The sequence below is a fragment of the Manis javanica genome, chromosome 14, assembly GCF_040802235.1.
Source record: "Manis javanica isolate MJ-LG chromosome 14, MJ_LKY, whole genome shotgun sequence".
In the NCBI taxonomy this organism is placed as follows: Eukaryota; Metazoa; Chordata; class Mammalia; order Pholidota; family Manidae; genus Manis; species Manis javanica.
The window spans coordinates 83,324,550-83,339,806 of record NC_133169.1 but is presented as its reverse complement, the minus strand read 5'-3'; the positions used below and the strand labels follow the sequence as shown (position 1 = coordinate 83,339,806).

The 15,257-nt window shown below is 49.1% G+C and overlaps 1 pseudogene; it reads right to left on the bottom strand.

The window, feature by feature from the left end:
• Positions 1 to 15,257, bottom strand: part of LOC140846157 (coiled-coil domain-containing protein 152 pseudogene) — a 53,292-nt pseudogene that overhangs the window by 21,669 nt on the left and 16,366 nt on the right.

The following is a 15,257-nucleotide window of genomic DNA, read 5'->3' as shown; positions in this document are numbered from 1 at the left end:
TGGGTTTCACTCTGCCTCAAGTACAAAGTTCTTCCAGATCAGGTATCTTTCTCATGGAAGGCACGTCTGTGATTAACGCAGCCTACTTGCTTACAAGAAACCTACAACAATAATCTTCATCCACAGTCTATGTCTTCCCATTGCTCTGATCAGCTCGCCCCTCCCCTCCCCTTGCAATCACCATTAAACCCCAGAGATAATTACCCATCTGAGGGCTGCAGTCCTCCCACGTAACCTGAAGCTATTGTCATTTGTCACAACAGATCATTTCCAGAACTCTGACAGCCAGCCCTGGAAGCAGAAAGAATGCTCATTTTCTTCACCCTGCCAGAGCTTCAGAAAAAACTTGGCTCAAAATAGATTCTATTGAAGCAGGAGACACAGGAGGAGGTACAAAGCCTATCAATATCTCAACACAGGCCTGTCCTCACCCTCCATCCTGTTGACTGCATAAGAGCCACGGCTGGAAGCTTTATAATCGAAAACAATCAAGTATTCACGGGGCTGGCAACCACAGATAGAAAATGAATTGGATCACTCTCTTTCAAATTAGTATAATGACATTGTCTGGGAAATGATGATAAAAAATAGTTCAAAATATTGGTTTGAATTCTCTTCCCACTATCATACTCAGGCTGTCCTGCTTTTCATAAGGTTTCCCTCCTGGTGACCTGGAGACCCTTGTGTTCAGTAACATGTTCCCGAGAATGAGGGGGCAATGTCGATCTTAACTTTGTACCCCTATTCTGTTTCCAGGACAGAAACTAGACTAGACTTTTCCTTCTCTTGTACCTCAAAATCAAGCCCTAAGTCCTCTAAAGTTTATCTCCTAGATATTTCTTGAACGTGCCTCTTTCTCTTCTACACTCCATCCACCTGTTTTCAAGTCCAAGCCATCATGTCTTTTTGCATCCGGGTACACACAGCTGCCTTCTAATTGGTCTCAGGGCCCCTAAGTTCTCTTCTGAAATCCATTCTCCACATGGAAGCCCCGGTCGTCCTAAGACACCAAGCTTCCTTGCCACTTTCCTGCATGAAACCTTCAGTGGCTCCCCATTGTTCTCAGGACAAAGCCTACATATTGCAGTATGCATACGAGGCCTTCTGTGACCTAGTCACCCGGTTAACTCATGATGTCCCCAGGGATGAGGCCTCCAGAGGGTGCTGGAAAAGATGATGCAGCCACATGCGACATCCCATTCAACTTAGCCTTACACACATCTTTAACCTCAACCCTCAAGAGGTCATGAATTACATGGGTCAGAGAGGATCTTATGAAACACAACATGTAGGTCCTTGTTTCTAGGCAGAGGCATCTAAATCATAGCGTGCGTGGGCTGCCTTCACCTCAGAGACCTCCCCCTTCCCCAGGTCCGACTTCAAACGATTTCCTCTGCCAAACAGTGTTTTAGATAAAGAGCAAAAATAACCCTACAGGAAGTTACTCCTATTTAAAAATTGACACTAATGATCAGATTGAGAAACTCTTCAAATCATGTGGCTGTTTTTCATATAGACATAAAGTACAAAGCAACCTCATACAACAGCCTTTTAAGTGAAACATCCACAAAACAGATTCTCCTCCATTCATCTGCGATTACAGCTGTCATTTTGCACAACAGGAGAATGACTTTGACAGCCATGCCGATCTGGGGAGAGGAGAGGGGACAAGTCAAGCAGGACAGATTAGTTCTGGAATATCAGGCATCTGCTGGGTCACCCTGGAGTTTTCAGGTTTGAATTTGGTCTCCTGGAGCATTAAGTCAGCCTGAAATCTTTCTAAAATAAGAACTATTAAAGTGCCAATTCTGCAGAGCGATTCTTGAGCTGCCAAACAGACGGGAACCGTGTGGGGATGAGAGGCTGCGGGCATCGCAGAGGCACAGGCCACGGCTGCATCTCCGTGTCTCGGACATGAAAGTCACAGCATACATAAACTGAGCCCGCTTCCCAGGAAATCCATCAGTCCTCTAAAGGAAACCCTACCAGGAGGGAGAGAGCTGAGGCCCTCAGGCAAAGCCAATAACGCTTTCAACGAGGAGGCCCTACTTTCCATCCATTTCCCTCCCTCATTTTCCACTCTCCACTCTTCTGACCAAACCATGCCCAAAATTCTACCTAGAGGTCCCCTGGCACAGCAGGCCACAAACTGCCATCCAGCCACAAAGCTACGCATTTCTCCAAATGAAAAACGTACATGCTTCTAACTGGAGGCTTCATGTTGAAGTTCAGGGTCAGTACAGGAAGGGCATGGCTCAGGTGCTCCGACGCCCGCGTCTTCCCTCCTGGCCTGTCTTCTGTGGATAGACCGGGCAGTACAGAGATGGTGCTGCCACCTTCAAGCCAGGTCCAGCCCCCAGCATTTCCCAAGAGAGCCCAGCTCAGCCTAACGCAATCCTCCCTTTGGCTCCGGAAGGCAGAGATGTGTTTTCCGTCTAAATTCCACAAGTTGACTCCATCCTGGGGCCCTTTGGCCGAGGATGCTCAAGTCAAGGCTCTGTCCGGTTTTCCAGGGAGCCTTGCTTTTATCACCCCCACAATAATGAGTATGGCTTCATCCGTGTTCTCTAAGCTTCCCTCATGGGGGTGGGTGCTCAGTTCTCAAGGCAGTAAGAGTTTCTCATTATAAAGAGCCACAGAAGAAACTTTCAAGGAAGCCTCCTGAGACTACAGCAAAGAGATGGGGAGAAGCCAGCAAACTTATGTGTCTGAGTGAGTTGGCAGGACACGAGAACACCATCTAGTCCAGACAGGCTCCACAGTGACAGGAAGATCCTTCTGCAGAAAGGTGACTATGGCCTGCCGGCCCGAAACTCTCAGCAACCTGCCACACTCCACCTGACTCATGCATTCCTTGGCATAAGCACGATCCTTTCCCAAGTCCTGGGTGAGAACGAATCCCCGATACAGAGGACCACTCACTAGGTCCCCACAGTCTCATGTGGATGAACCGATCATGCATCTCTGGGGTCTTGTCACCCGTGCTGCCTTGGTATCAGTCACTGTAGGTGCCTTGCTCACCCCCTCCACACTCAGCATTGTCATGTCAACTCCCTAGCTTCCACCCACAGCTCCTGAGAGACGTTGTTAGGGCTTCCTCTGGCTAGTGGAGCCTGCTCAGCCCATGCAAAGCAGACCGGCGTGCTGAGAAGTTACACCCCCTCACCACTGGCAGCAGCCCTCCATCTCTGATGGACGGGAGTTGGAGGATCAATACCCCAGCTCCCTCTCCCCTTGCCTGTGGCACCTCTGAGTGCTGTCTAACTGTTTCCCAAAGCTCTCAAGTAGGACGCAGCCTCAGTTGCCCAGAGTGTTAACCCACTAGACAGCAGACTCTGTATCGGCTTCTTTCCCTTCCCCCTCTTTCTTCCTCACTTCCCAGCACCCCTACCCCACCCGGTGTCTCCTGGGATTAGGAGCCAGATCTGAGCAACCCCAAGGCCCCAAATCTTTCTAGAACACCAACCTGACAATCACCCCAAGCCCCTCTGTTACCCAGCTGCCCCTCAGAGGTGGACAGTGAGGAGGGGCCCTTTGCAGTCCTGTCTGCAGAGCCCACACTGGCCTCCGAGTCAATAGATTATCACAGGTGCTGCATTCTTGGCATTCAGGCCTGTGCTCTGTGCTCAGATTCCACCCCAGGTGTTTGGCTGTAGATCCGAAGTCCAGGAGGTTTTTTTTTTGTTTTTGTTTTTCCTTTATGCTGGGTCGCTTAAAAGAGGTTATTCTGCTAGGGATTCTCATACTGGATGCCCCTTCAGGTTCATCCCCAGCCTGAATTTCTGTGAAATGATCCATAGCAGCACAGGCAAAACTGGAAATACACCAAAATGTTACCCTCTTAATAAGTCACAGTTTAATGGCTGTTCTAATTGTTGGAGACTTTACGAAAAGAGACCACAGCCTAATTTTGGAAATTAACCTAGCACCAGCTGCAGCTTCCTGGCCCCAGGGCTATAAACATATATCCTTGTCTTCACACATGTGCTCATCTGGACACAGGGTGGCCTCAGGGGGCTGAGGCATGCAGGATGAAATCCCACAAATCCCCATTATTGAATCCATGATATATTTCAGATCCCACCCTCTATCTTGGTCATGACGCCTCAGATTTCCCTCCAAAGTAGGAGAGTGGGAGGATGGGCTGAGCAAAAGAGGAAGAAAGCTTCCCGTTTTGCCTGTCCACATCCGCCGGCCTCTTCGCCATATTCCCGGGAACAGGGAAGGCATTTCCATCCTCTGAGCCAGGCATCCCCACGCAGCCACTGATGGATGTGACCCGCTTTGGTCCCAGGACCCTCACACCGTTTTAAGCCAGTCCTAACCCACTTGGATGCTCTCCCTGGGGCCCAAACCGGGTCCTCCTCCTCTTCCACTCTCCTCCCCTCCAACAGCTTACCTCTGTCTCCCTCTCCAAGTAGACCTCTGGCAAGTACACTAGATCCCAGGAAGAGCTCTCCATCGGAGGATAACCCAGCCCCAAACAGGCCCCTTCGGAAATGCTACACTAGGCCTACAACCTCTTAGGGATTATCCCCAGGCTCCTCAGGGTGTGGACTGACCTCCATGGAAAGGGCCAGGGAGTCTTCCTTCACAAAGGCACAGATGGGCAACTGGGGGACCTGCAGTTATCTGGAAGAATTAGAAGCCTTAGTCTCCACCTCTAGCCTCTGAATGTCCTTCATGAGTAATATCCCTACCATCAGCTCCACCTCCTACCCATCCCTCAAAACCCAGCCAAATGACACCTTCTCTAGAAAGCCCTCCCGTATTCTCTGTGCCAAACGAGGCCCCTCATCCTCCACACTTCACTGTGCTTCCTCCATGGGTGGGGCCTCAAGGCATCCTCATTTGTGTGCATGTCCCAGCATCCTCAGTGTGCACGTCCCAGCATCCTCAGTGTGCGTGTCCCAGCATCCTCAGAGTGCACATCCCAGCATCCTCAGTGTGTACATCCCAGCATCCTCAGTGTGCGTGTCCCAGCATCCTCGGTGTGCACGTCCCAGCATCCTCACTGTGCACGTCCCAGCATCCTCGGTGTGCACGTCCCAGCATCCTCAGTGTGCACGTTCCAGCATCCTCAGTGTGCAGGTCCCAGCATCCTCAGTGTGCACGTCCCAGCATCCTCAGTGTGCAGGTCCCAGCATCCTCAGTGTGCACGTCCCAGCATCCTCAGTGTGCACATCCCAGCATCCTCAGTGTGCACATCCCAGCATCCTCAGAATGCACATCCCAGCATCCTCAGAGTGCACGTCCCAGCATCCTCAGTGTGCACGTCCCAGCATCCTCAGTGTGCACGTCCCAGCATCCTCAGTGTGCACATTCCAGCATCCTCAGAGTGCACGTCCCAGCATCCTCACTGTGCATGTCCCAGCATCCTCAGTGTGCACATTCCAGCATCCTCAGTGTGCACGTCCCAGCATCCTCAGAGTGCACATCCCAGCATCCTCAGTGTGCACATTCCAGCATCCTCAGTGTGCACATCCCAGCATCCTCACTGTGCACATTCCAGCATCCTCAGAGTGCACGTCCCAGCATCCTCAGTGTGCACATCCCAGCATCCTCAGTGTGCACATTCCAGCATCCTCAGAGTGCACGTCCCAGCATCCTCACTGTGCGTGTCCCAGCATCCTCAGAGTGCACGTCCCAGCATCCTCAGTGTGCACATCCCAGCATCCTCAGTGTGCACATCCCAGCATCCTCAGTGTGCACATTCCAGCATCCTCAGAGTGCACGTCCCAGCATCCTCACTGTGCGTGTCCCAGCATCCTCAGTGTGCACGTCCCAGCATCCTCAGTGTGCACATCCCAGCATCCTCAGTGTGCACATCCCAGCATCCTCAGTGTGCACGTCCCAGCATCCTCAGTGTGCACGTCCCAGCATCCTCAGAGTGCATGTCCCAGCAGCCTCAGTGTGCACGTCCCAGCATCCTCAGTGTGCACGTCCCAGCATCCTCAGTGTGCATGTCCCAGCATCCTCGGTGTGCACGTCCCAGCATCCTCAGTGTGCACATCCAGCATCCTCAGTGTGCATGTCCCAGCATCCTCAGTGTGCATGTCCCAGCATCCTCGGTGTGCACGTCCCAGCATCCTCAGTGTGCACAACCAGCATCCTCAGTGTGCATGTCCCAGCATCCTCGGTGTGCATGTCCCAGCATCCTCAGTGTGCACATCCAGCATCCTCAGTGTGCTCATCCCAGCATCCTCAGTGTGCATGTCCCAGCATCCTCAGTGTGCATGTCCCAGCATCCTCAGTGTGCACGTCCCAGCATCCTCGGTGTGCATGTCCCAGCAGCCTCAGTGTGCACATCCAGCATCCTCAGTGTGCATGTCCCAGCATCCTCGGTGTGCAGGTCCCAGCATCCTCAGTGTGCACATCCAGCATCCTCAGTGTGCTCGTCCCAGCATCCTCAGTGTGCATGTCCCAGCATCCTCAGTGTGCACGTCCCAGCATCCTCGGTGTGCATGTCCCAGCAGCCTCAGTGTGCACATCCAGCATCCTCAGTGTGCATGTCCCAGCATCCTTGGTGTGCATGTCCCAGCATCCTTGGTGTGCATGTCCCAGCATCCTCAGTGTGCATGTCCCAGCATCCTTGGTGTACACATCCCAGCATTCTCGATGTGCATGGCCTCAGGGCAAGTAGGGCCTGCCTCCCCATCTCACCCTCAACAACATGTAGAATCTTCTTCCTGTGCAGAGGTGCTCAATACATGCTAGAGATGGAAGATGGCTAAAGGAATGAATGTTTAGGTCCCACCGTGATAAGAGTGGCAATAGGAGGGTAATTCATGACACTCCCCTCCCTCAAATGCAAACACCAAAATGCCCTGCATATACACAGCCCAGTAGTAATAGACGTGGGCAGGCCACCACTCTGCCTATACCACAACCGGCTCACTTCTGCAGATGTTGACCCCTTAGAAAAATGGAGATGAGAGGAGAAAGAAAGGAGGAGCAATGAGGAGAGAGGGAGCGTCCTTGATTATCCAGGGCCCGACCAACACAGAGCACTTTACAGATGGGCTTTAGTACAAGGAGCAAGTTACAGAGGCAGTGGAAGAGCAGCAAGGCCAGAGAAAGACGGGCAACCTTGGGAACAGCCACAGCAGGAATCTGCTGGACAGCGGAGGAAAGGGGCAGGAACACCAGGGTCCAGAAGCCGAGGTCACGCACCAGGACGGGAACCACAGAGGGCAGGACCAGGCTGTCTGTGAGAAGTGGAACCCCAGGGGAGATGCCCTAAGCACTGCCTTAGGCAGAGAGGAAGAGAGAGATGCCAGCTCCTTCCTGCTTCTTGCCCTCCAGTCTCCCGCTGGCACCTCCTCTTGGCCGGACAGCCAGAAGGCCAGGGAGCCTGAGAAATGCAGTCTGAGCAGTCAGCCACCCCTGTGATGCCCGCCGGAGCAGGGGGTGAGGCGGGTCTGAGAGCAGCTCCGAAGACCGGCACTCTTCTTCCCTTTCATCTGCAGTAGGCATCTGCCCACCTCTGCTATGGCGCTGGGCCCTGCTTTCTCCCTGAGCACCTCCCACCCCCCATGCCAAGGCAGGCCGTGAGGGCAAGCAGCCAGGCCAGGGGGGCTCAGCTTGTGAGCGGAAGAAACGGGCAGGAGGAAGCCAGTGAGAGGCTGTGAGCAGGGGCGCGACGGGGCAGGCTAAGGCCATGAGAAGCATGGTTGGCAAGGCTGTGAGGAGGCAGCCAGCTGAGGGAGGGGCGAGGAGGAGCTGAGCAGGAAGTCATCCTCTGCCAGAAGGGGAGGCTGGCCAGTCTTTGGATAATCAGGGAACCCTGGCGAGGCAGGTTTGGTCTGGCCAGTCTGGGACTGGGAGCAGTGCAAGCAAAGGGAATCACCCCAGCTTGGCAATAGGCCCAGGAGAACTCAGAACTTCCCAGATCCCTTGCCCCATCCCCAGGTAATGCCCACCACTGGTATTCCAATGGGCCAGTAAGCTCAACTCTCTCGAGGTCATAGGGTTGACCTGGTGTCTCAGGGTTTTAGGATGCCTCTACCGCATAGATCCAGGCGCCAGCCTCTGATTCACTCTGATGAGAGCCACCAAAGTGATTTGGTCCACAGGAGGGAGGAATTCGGAAACCTGCTCTGCAGAAGCACACACGCAAGCCCGCACACACACGCACACACACAACTGCTGGAACTCTCTAGAATTTCCCCAAAGTTCTCCTTAAAACTGACCTTTTTTTCCACTTGATCAGCCTTTGGCCTGAGGGCCCAGTGTTCTGACATCAGAAAGCCACTGTTCACGGAAAACACGCATCAAAATCTAGAAGCTGATGACCAGTCATGCTGAGAACAACCAACTCTGACATTTCAAACAGCTCACGTGATGCCTGTTTATAGGAAGCCATGGAAGAAATCCCACTTTGAAGGGAAACAGCTGGGTATTTAAAAGCTTTGTCTATCCTCGAGCATCTGCATTAGGCATCTGACATGTCAGACGAACTCACTGCCACACACTTTACCCAGACTTTCATCAGAGAAGCGGAGGCGGGCTGAGGGCAGGCAGACCCTGGCTCTGGAAGGGTCAGCCCTGCCACCCAGGCAGTCTTGTCGCCACCCCACCCCAGCTTTCCAGAGATTGCTGCATCACGATCCAGCCTTGGTTTTAGGGCCTGCCTCTGACTGTTGGGGAGCCCAAGGCTGTGTCCAAAGGCACAGGAGGTGGGCAGTTAGAGACTTAAGGGCTGGGGCTGGCAGCTCAGCTCACCTAGAGGAGGTCATTCTTGGGGCCTGGAGAAATCCACCTCCTCGGTGACCAGAAGAGCCATTTACCAAACTGGAAACGAGCCCAGAGGGTGCCCCTCAGCCAGCTGTAAAGGCCGACCCTGAGCCTCTGGGGGTCCCCTACCAGGTACTTCTCCTAGGCAGTTGTCACAGCCAACAGGGGCAGGGCAGGGGAGGCATTCTCCCCATAACCCTAGCTCCCCTTCAATGACCTTCCTCCCCCATTCTAACTGGGGGCACCCTGAAAGGCCTTAAAAGGCCTGCCTGCTGCTAGGCGTCCTAGGATTCAATGCACACTGACCAGGAACTAAATCCTAAGCCCTAGAGCACAGAACGCCTCAGCTGCAATTGCAGGGATGGTGATCCATGTCAGGGCCCCCATTCTCCCCGGAGGGCCTCATCATGTCCCCCCGGGTCAGCAGGAGAGCAGCCATCTAAGCATGGACAAGTCCCCGTCTCAGGGGGAATCCAGGCCTCCTCAGTCACAGCATCCCTGCCAACCCTCTCCTGCTGCCCCTACCACACTCCCCTCCTCTGGCTCTCACAGCTCCTCCGCCTTCCGACACATGACTTCTGTACCAGCAACCTCTGTGCTTGCCCTCGACTGTCCTCCTCCTAGAAGGCTCGTCCCCACTTGCGTCCAAATACCAGGCCAGCCACCACTTCTGGTCTCACCTCTCCCTATACGGGCCCCTCCTTTGCCCAAACTGGGGCTACCCCTCCTTCCTCTGATGCTCTAGGGCTGCTACCGTTCTTGTCTTGAATAAAAGATAATGAGGATCTTTGAGCACATGGCTCATCTCCTCCAAAGGACAGGGAGCTCCACAGGGACAGGGGTCAAGGACATACCACCAGCCTGGAGCCAGGCACACTTAGATTCCACAACTCATTTCACATGAAGAGATGCCATGTCACTTAATCCTATCAACAACGCTTCACCTCCCAATTTGGGTGGACAGTTCTGTATCTGACCTGTTGGCCACAGACATAAAAGGGCAGAAATCTCCTCCATCATCTGATCCAGCCAAGAAAATTCCAAGCCAGCCATAGCAGCCAAAAATGCACTCTGTCTTTTCCACGTATCTACAGACTCAAACAAGCTTCAAATAAGCACCACGTTGGAAATTTGTGATTAAGCCTCCTCTAGGTTAAAGGATCCCCTTTAACCTTAAAGGGGATCCTTAAAGGATCCCCTACTTTGCCACTACTTTTTTAAGAAACTCCATAAAAACAGACAGATCAGAAGGGCTTATTCACTTTACAAAAGATGGCATGGAATTCCGGTTCTTCCGGAACAGCATTTCTCAAGGATCACCCACACCATTGTCACAATTTTTGCCATCATCCATTTACTTTCTATGCTCTTATTAATTTTATGTTTTTCTTCATAGTAACATTAGAATGACTGTCTTTTATTTCAACTTAGCTTTACTCATTCAATGCTTTCTATTTTCCCTAACATTCACTAAACCAAACACGAAACAAGTGACGTTTCTAAATGTCTGTGTACATGAACTCTTGCCTCCCACTTGGGTCCTGCAGGGCCCACCCCGGGGTGGCCTGGCCTCACTCTGCCGGCCTTGCGACGCTGCAGACCACAGTGTCAACGCTTCTGCTCCAGATCAGGGCCCGGGCTCAGCGGTTACCGTGCCTGGCTCTGGCTTCAGTTCTCAGGATGACTCACACACCCTGCTCAGCAGCTCCTGAGGGCCCAGCTAAGGAGGCTACTGTGAGCAAAGTTTGCAAACAGTAGAAGGCAGAAGGCAGAAAGGCTAAGCCAGGCTTTGTGCTCGTTTCAGGGAATAACCACACCCTCCCGGGCTCCTGCCCACTCACTTTCCATCCTGAACCACTCAAGCAGAGAATTAGTGCAGGAAGCTTGTTCTCACAAAGAGCTGCAGGCCCTGTTGAAGGTGGGGGCTGGGGAGCCTTACCACCTCCTCATGGGGTGCCCAGGGCAGGGGGCCATGGCAACAGCAGCAAGAGTAATAATGGCAACAAAGTCTTGCTGCATAGATGCCAAGCACATTTTATCAGCACCTGGCACTGAGTACCACACCCCATGGCTGGGGGAAAACAGAAAGGCCAGAACAATTACAATTGTGATTTACTGAGCACCTTCTCCGCGTAGGGCTGGGAAAAACACTTTGGGTACACTTGCTTACTTCGTCTCACATGGCGCCTCGAGGTACTTACAACATACAGGAACTTGTTTTCAGAAGTGGGGCCTGACTGTGAGCGAAGGCACAAGCCCAGGGTCATGTGGCTCCTTCATGTTAGAACATCGGGAGGACTCCACGCCGAGTTGAAAGGGCTTCCCCTACATCAACTAGACTTCAATTAAAAAACTGTACCAAATAAATAAATAAATAAAGGGTTTTAATACCCATGAGCCTTCTTCAGCTCTTCCAAACCTCCTGAGACTTGCCTGCCTGGCAGTCCTGGTGTCCTCAGGCCCCCTCTGGTCCATCCTGGGGTGACCAGTAGGGACTGCGCTTGCAGAGGCCTTGAACACCACGCCAAAGGGGAAACACCCACCTTTAGAACGCCTGACCCTCCATTCTGGGCCAGCGGGCAGCCAGGATCCAGGGGCTCTGTGGATGCTGAGATGGGAGTAAGGGGGAGAAAGCTCAGCTGGGAGTTGTACTGGCAACCGCAGGGCCTCCCAAGAGCAAAGTCTTTAGACTGGGGGTCTGACCTTCCTAAGCAGCAGCATTAAGAGAGCTAACTGGCCACGCACCACACACCTTCACCCGGCAGCATGTGCGGATGCGCCTTGTGTGCTACAGCGATGCCTTGGGGGCACAGGCCCCATCTGTGCCTGGCTGGGGAGCCTGCAGCGAGGAGTTGCTCCAAAGGGGGTCAGGCTTTGGAGAAGGCTTGGTGCACTGCCAGGCCCCACACGCACTGCCCCCCATCCCACCTGGCTGTCTTCACATCCCGCGACTCCTCCATTTGGTCAGATTCCGAGGTATCTATTCTGCTTCACTGATATTTCCATTAAACCAAGGACCACAGTCTTTTCATTTATTATCTTTTAATACAACTCATTAAAATCCCTTGGCAAGTCTCATCTGTTTTATTATCTTTCAGCTAACATTTTTCTCATTATGAGTACACTGCACAGAATTGGAAAATGTGAAAATAATAAAGAACATAAAAATTGCTCAAATCCAACTACTCAGACATACACACCATTAACATGCTGATATATTTTCCTTCCACCTTTGTTCTATGTCTCTGATTATTTTTAATAAAAAAGGGAGGTGCTACATATAGCTGGTATACTGTTTTCATTTAATATATTGTATGTATTTTCTCATGCAATTTAATGATAAGATTCTTCAAAAACGAGTTCTAATAACTACAGAGTACTCATAAGATGGGTCATGATTTAGTTAACTGTTACTGTATTATTAGACATTTCTGCTTTTTTCCGATTTTTCTCAGTAAAATAATGCTGCAACAAATACTTGTTTTCCTAAGTCTGTACATGAATCTCTGATTCTTCCTCAGAATAAAGTCATAGACGAGGAACACCTTGTCCCTTGGTATGGATATTTTCCAGGCTTTCAATACAAAGCATTCCGGAAGGCTGGTTCAGCATACCCACCCTCACGTGAATATCAAAGTGCACATTTCATTGTATCCTCAGCGTCACTGTGTCTTATCATTTTTGAAGTACTTTTCCTCTTGAAACATGAAAAATGATATATTGTTTTAATGTGCCTTTTTTGAAGGTTAGTAAATTTGGCGTTTTTCCAAATGCCTTTTGGGCCTTTCCCTTTCTTCTTTTGTGGTTTGGTTATTCATGTCCTCTGCCCTTTTTACGATCTCACATTCATATTTTTCTTATTGAACTGTAAAAGATCTTTTATTGAAAATACAGAAGATGATGTAAATATTCCCTCATATTGTCTTCTGGCTTTAAGATGGTGATGTTGACTTATCTCTTTGATCCATCTGGAATGCATTTTGAGGGATGGTGCCCACACTTTGATGTGAATTAGGTACCCTACCCTCCACCGCAGGGTGGAACTTAGGAACCTGCATTTTAAGAAGTGCTGCAAGGAATGCTGATGCCTGTAGCCACATTTGAAAAACACTGGCACAGAGTAAGGAGCTAACCAGCATGTTTATTGAATAGCCTGCCCTTCCTTAACAATTGCTGTGAAATAATAAATGATAAATTACACCCCTAAACCTAGTTGGGTCTATTCTTAAGCTTTAGTCTATTCTGTTGATTTGCACTTTTATATTGTGTCAGAATAACCATGGTATGGTTATTAAGATCTTAGAACACACACAAATGTCTGGACATTCAAATCCCCCTACAACTCTAATTTTTCAAAATTTCCTTGACCATTCTTGTCAATTCATCAATTACCAGATAACCTTTGTAGAATTTCTAACAAAAACCTTTTTAGAATTCTGATATGTCCATAAACTGAAGACTTAATTTTGAAACATTCGTATAAAAACAATAGCTATTCCTATGTAGCAGGCACTGCTCTGAGCACTTTCCACATAACAACTCAGCAACAATCTTATAAGGCAATTATTATTGTCTCCATTTTGCAGGTAAAAAGACTGAGGCCAGGAGACACTGAGTAAGTTCACCAGGATCATATGTTCAGTAAGTAGGAAAGCTGGTATTGCATCCAGCCAGTTCAACCATAGCACCCCTCTTAATCCTGACGCGGTGGTGTCTCGCACACCTTCAAATCACAGTCTTCCAATTCATGAACCTGCTACACTTTTGCATTGATTCACACCTTCTTTAATGACTTTCAATAATGGTTTTGTAGTCTTTATAGTGTGTTTAACATATTCATTCTCAGTTTATTCCTAGGAATTCTGTATGTTTAGACAATTAAAATGAGATCTTTTGCATTAAATACTTTTCCAGCTTAGGAAAGCTACACCATATAAAGCATTTCTGTAGCCTGGCCACCTTACTGAACTTTTATTAATGCTAATAATATTCCTATTAATGCCCTTGAGTTTTCTCAGAAGGTAATTATAAAATCTTAAAATAATGGTAATTGTGTTTCTTCTTTTCAATAGCTATACCTTTTGTTTTCTGGTTCCATGCCTTAGTGCATGAAGTGATATGAAATAGTAGAAGTGGTAGGGAAAGTTCTTATCATATTGCAGGTTTTAATTGGATGTCTCTGATTTTTCCCTGTTTTCTACAATGTAGGCTGTTGGTTTTAGACAAATATTCTTTACCATATTAAAGAAACATTCCTTGCAGCACAGCATTTAAAAGTTTTATTTCTGATAAAAATCTTTCTACAATGTATTGACTTGTGTCTTCTTGAAATAGAAGGTTTAGAACATAATTTTCCTTGAAGATTTAGAATCATTGATTGCACATCCATTATTGTAAGATTTTGAGACACAAAGAACTCACTTGCCTCCATTTAAATGTGTTTTTTGAAATCAGATCTCCCCTTTTTATGTTTCTTTTCTGTGCCGTTAGATGGTCATTTCTTGCTGCATCTGTCTCCAACTATTCCTCTCTACTCTAAAGTTTCTGTAGATATATGTTAGAAAACCCTACTTCTTAAAGTTATGCATAAAGTGAGAAAAAGCTCTGAGAAAGTAATTTCTTAATGAGTAAGAGTGAAATTGTTCTTACCTAATAAACCTTGGGCCATTCTAGCTGTTCATTAAACTTCTCCTGGGATTCAGTGATTGTCACTTCTGCTCTAGAGACTAGAGGATTCCAGGTAGCTGAAGGATGATGACCTCTGAAGGTAAAGTAAACATAAACATGCTTTAAGAACTTCAACAGCCAAAACAGAAGCTGAAGCGACCAGTAAAAGAGCAAATTAAATTAACAAACACCTCATTCTACAATAAGCTGTCTATAAACTTACTGGATTTCATCATAATATCAATGGCCTCACTACCTTGAAAAGGGCATGAAAGAGGAATGATAAATAATCTACTGGGGCAAGTAAATCTTCTTTGTTACAAATACATCATTTTTTTGGTACACACATTCCATACTTACACAAGTACTGATGCTGCATGAGGTCCTATACTAGGAACTCTGGGAGTTTAGAACCCTGCAAAAGAACTGAATGTGTGCACAAATGATAATAAAAGTCAGCCCATGAGCAGAGGTTGGAGCTCTGATTTTCAGGCCCAAAAAAACACATTCAGTTAGGATAGGTGGGAATGTCAGAGAGAAGAAATGGGCACCCCCATCACATGCATTTAGAAAAAAGGCCATGGAAATGTGTCTGGGCCTGTGTGAGTGGATGCCAGGGGTCAGCGCCCTCCCCTCCAGGGCTCTGCAGGCTGGAGCTGACCCCGGGCCCATCCTCAGTTCCAGATGGAGCATGTTTTCCTGGCTCCTGGAAGATTCTGCATATCCCTCCTCATATACCAGTCTTCCTTTTGTTACCAAATGGCCTACAGACATTTACTTTATATAGCACATATATTTTTTAATAACTGGGCTTTTCATTGAAAACCAATAGATGCATATGAATTAAAAAAAAA